The sequence below is a fragment of the Lygodium microphyllum genome, chromosome 8 (genome assembly GCF_053477565.2).
Source record: "Lygodium microphyllum isolate KBCC chromosome 8, Lygodium_microphyllum_v1.1.10, whole genome shotgun sequence".
Taxonomy (NCBI): domain Eukaryota; kingdom Viridiplantae; phylum Streptophyta; class Polypodiopsida; order Schizaeales; family Lygodiaceae; genus Lygodium; species Lygodium microphyllum.
In genome coordinates, this window is record NC_141142.1 from 85,551,416 (window position 1) to 85,556,319 (window position 4,904).

At 39.7% G+C, this 4,904-nt stretch overlaps 1 pseudogene; it reads right to left on the minus strand.

The window, feature by feature from the left end:
- Positions 1 to 3,484: 3,484 nt before the first annotated feature.
- On the minus strand, positions 3,485 to 4,363 carry LOC148032532 (uncharacterized; annotated as a pseudogene).
- Positions 4,364 to 4,904: the final 541 nt, after the last annotated feature.

Sequence of the window (4,904 nt, forward strand, 5' to 3'; positions counted from 1 at the left end):
TGAATTCATGATCAAAACTGATCAACAAAGCATTAAACATCTCCTTAGTCAACCACAAATATCTGACCAACACATTAAATGGGCTGCTTTTATTCAAAGTTTTCATCCACTCATACAATATCAACCCATAAAAGAGAATGTTGTTGTCGATGCTTTAAGTAGAAGACCAACTATTCATAATATCTTTGTGATATTTTTTGACTCTCTTCTCCCTATGAAAGACACTTATGACCAAGACCCTAGTTTTCAAGCTGATTGGAATAAATTAGTTGCAAATAAATGGATTCCCATTGATTCATTGTCTTACATTGATGGATTTATGTTCTATGAAAAAATATTATGTGTAGCTTTTCCATTTCGATCATTTGTTTTGCATGAAATTCATTGTCCCCCATACTAAGGCCATAGAGGAATTATTTCTACTTTGTGTACACTGATTGAAGATTTTTATTGTCCGCACATGGAATCTGATGTATCTAACTTTGTATCTGAATGTTTAATTTGCAAAAGAGTTAAACGACACCATGGTAAACAATATGGTTTATTAATGCCTTCACCAATTTCAAAATGACCATGGGAATAGATCTCAATGGATTTTATCACTGGTTTGCCTAACACTAAAGCTAAACATGACATGATTTGGACTATTGACGATAGGCTTAGCAAACAATCATATTTCATTCCACATGCAAGAAAACGTTAACTGCATCTCAAGCTACTCAATCATTCTTGAAAATTGTTTTCACTAATCATGGTTTGCCAAAAGTTATTATTTTTTACCATGATTCTAGATTCTGCAATAATTTTTGGATTACTTTGTTTGATAATTTAGGAACAAAGATTTATTTTTCATTTGCATTTCATCCTGAAACAAATGGGCAAATAGAAGCTACTAACAGTATCAAATGTGTGAAATTTTGGAGTATGAAAATAATAGCTATTTCTTTAATAGTGGATGGATCAATTCAGAGGAGAGACAGAGACAACAAAATGAAACTAAAGATTAACAAGCTAGAGAACAAGAGACACGATAGGAGGCTTGGATATTAGAAAGGACTAATAGGGTGAATGCATTGCTGATTCAGAGGATAGAAGCTGTGTCTATCTCAAATATATAACCTTTTAGGCCTACTATATCATTCGATGGAACACCATTAAAGGAAAGTAAAGTAAACTCATATAAATGGGATTAAGTCATGTTAAGCACCAGTAGTGTCACTGGGGAAAGGAGTAGAAAAAACAGTGGAAGTAGGGGGAGTGAAGCTAATGCTACAGTAGGGAGTAGTGAACCGCCCTTCGATTCAGATTTAGAGTCGAATTTTGCATTGCACCAATTATTTTATAAGGAGTCAAAAGAGGCTCCCTGGCTAGAGTGAACATCAAATTTCGAACTACGATCTTTGTTTGGAATTTCCCACAAGGGAGATTCAATTCAAGTCATACTGATCTAGGTCTAAGAACTTTATTTAAGGAGCCTAAGGATCCTGCATGGTTGGATATTACCCAAGAATTAGGGTTAGAGATATTATTTAGAGAAACAGGAGAACACGTGGAGTCGGTTGCCGTGGAGAACTACCACACATGGAATCCGAGGTACAAGAAGGGAGCAGGTCACGATGATAAGGTGTAGTTAACGTTGGGTGGTGTGGCAGTGACTGATTGGCTACAACTATTGTGGCCACTGTAGAGCTGAGATTGCCATGTATAGAGCATGGGCGGGAGAGTCCAGTGAGTATAAAAGGAGGCCTTGGGTTCCGTGATAATTCCTTTTCGCCATAATCAAGGCGAGTAATTCTTACGGGCCGATGACGTTTGAGTCGTCGACTAGCACTGTGAGCGCGTGTCACAAGGTCGTGGTGGCTCTGCAGAGGTAGAGGATATGGCATAGAGGGTGCAGCGTTAGCGGGCGTAGGGACATTATGTGGAGCCTTTGGTATAATGGCTGGAGCAGCAACGGGTGCAGCCCCGCCAGCCGAGGGTGAAGGCCGGATAGGCCATGTGATGGAGGCCAGTGCAGATGTCCTTCGGGGAGAGAAGGTAGATGAGTCCAACGACTCATTCAAGTACCGTTGCTTTTGATGTGTAAGGGTATGTGTAATATTAGATTGATTGTGATCAGGTGGGGCTAACTCTTGTTCCTATGTAGGTGCAGGATTACTAAGTAAGGAGTCCTCATCGAAGACTAGGGTGCAAGCATAGAAGAACCACCGCTTCTTCTCATTGTACAAATAGTATCCTTTGATACCAAATAGTTCCCCATAGCCAATAAAGCGAGCTCGGACAGCATGGTCCTGGAGTTTATTGTGCTGTGGTTCAGGGACGTATGCATAAACGGGTGACCCGAAGATGCGTAAAGTTGCATAGTTGGGTGGTTTCTCAAACCAGAGAGTATATGGTATAGCTTTAACACTGTTTGTGTAAACACGATTTTGTATGTAGCAGGCTGGTATAACCACCTCCTCCCAAAAGGACGGGGGTAATCCAGCAACTTTAAGCATGCTACGTGCGGAGTCCATTAGTATTCGATTTTTACATTCCGCAATACCATTTTGTTGGGGATTTTCAAGAACAATAAGACGGTGTTGTATTCCTTCTTCTTTACAATAATTTTTGAAGAGATTTGAGATATACTCACCTCCATTGTCTGATTGGAGGGTTTCAAAATTTCACCCTTTTTGTTTCTCAACATAGCCTCTATAATATTTGAATTGTTGTAGTATGGTGCTGCTACTTTTATTGTTAATAAAAGTAACAATGGTAAATCTTGTGAAATCATCTATGAAGGTTAGAAAGTACTGATTACGAGTGAGTGAACAGACAGGCATGGGACCACATAAATCGGAATGAACTATTTCTAAAGGGTAAGTAGTACGTTCACGTGAAAGTGGAAATTTTTTATTAGCCATTTTTCCAAAAAGACAACCTTCACACAATGTAATATTGCAACTATGAGGTAAAGTATAGTTGCGAGCTAATCTATGATTATATATATATTTCATGGTGGCATGATTTAGTTGGCCTAAATGATAGAGCCACAAAAGAGTGGAGTAATTGGTGTGATTTAAATCAATGGCACTATAGGATTTACTGGAGGGTTGACTTCTACCTAGGAGATAGAGGTGTCCAAATTTAGCACAAGGAACCGAATACAAGGTGCCATTTGGAGGTTTGTGATTAATCACACAGTGAGTGTGATGAAATTCTAAATAAGTATCTTCGCTAGTAAGTTTACTAATGGAGAGAAGGTTCTTAGCGAGGTTAGGCACATAGTAAACTTCCCTAATGAGAACTACTTTGCCATCAGTTAGTTCAATGTTGGCATCACCCATGCCAACAGCGGTAAGGGAATTATTGTTTCCAAATCTGACATCTCGTGGTTTATTGAGTTCTTTATAGTTTCTTAAATATTCTTTATTTGTAGTAAGATGGTAGGTAGCCCCTGTATCGAGAATCCATGTATGTAGTGAGATGGTGGGAACATCACTTAGGCCATAAAAGCAAGTAAAGCATCATCACCATCCGAGCAATCTGATGGAGATTCGCTTGGAGAATATTGTTCATCTGATTCATGACTAGATGAATCAGATGCACAGGCACAATGTGCTTGTGCCTTATGCCCATTGGGGCGACGTTTAGAACGATGCCAACACTCTTTAGAGGAATGTCCTGTCCTATTGCAAATTCGGCAATAGGGTGTAGTTATACTGAAATTGGGTTTGGACCCTCGTGGTGTAAAATTTTTGCATGAAGGATAGTGTGGACGAGAGAAATTATGGCGGGGATTCTTTTGAAATTTCCCTTTAGTTTGTACGTACATTTCTAATGTACTTGGTGAGGGTTGTGCGTGTTGATTTGCTTGGCGCATTGAATTTTCTTGTAAAATCAGTGGAATCAGGGTGGGTACAGTCAAAGTGGCTTGGGCAGATTGAGTAGATGTAAAAGATTGCCAGGAAGGTGGGAGAGCGGAAAGAAGAAGAATGGCCTAAACACGGGGTGGAAGATCCAACCCCGAAAGTAGGACATCATCCATTTTTAAATGCCAAGATTGTAAAAAATTTTCTACTTGTTTATCTTCTTGCATAGTTAGATTAATGAGTGTTTTAAGATTGTGTACCTGACTACCAACGGATTTTGGTTCATAGGTATCACGAAGTTGGGTCCAAATGGAATTTGCAGTGGTTTGCATGTGTACAGACTGTTTTTGGGCATCATCCATATGAAGTAGAAGTTCAAGACGCGCGGTCAAGTCGCGCTCCTCCCACAATTTAACATCATTAGTCAATTGGGGATCTGTCGGATCAGGACAAGGTGTACCTCCATCGACAATATCGAGGAGCTCCTATTTTTGAAGGATAATCTCCATCGTCATGCGCCATGGGTGACAATTCCGATCACTGAGTTTGTCGATTTTATAGGTTCGCATTGATGTTGACGCTTGCGCCATGGTGATCAAGCACGGGAGCAGTCCGACCACGCGATGCTTCTGTGGATTTCACAACCTGGTTATTGATATCATGTAGGAAATCATACGCAGGCTCTCTCTCACAAGAATACACACAGAGGCATGAATGAATGTTTTCATTATCAGAATGTATATTTGTACATAATGATTCGATGCCTTTTTGGCTGCCACTTGGCGTTTCACTTAAATAATTAATTTAATCATAATACACATGATTAACTGGATCACGTCAATTGCTTGTGTTAGTCTTGATTTCATCAGCCGATGGCAAGGAAATGGATATATTTGTTGACGAATTACATGGGGCAAGGGATGCCATGGTTGAAGAGGATGCATGAAAAAGAGGATGAGTTGAAGGCTAATAGAAGGTGTAGGAAAGAAAAACAGGTATGGGGGTGGAAGAAGAAAATTTTTGAGGGGTTGTAGGACCCAAAGATAGTGC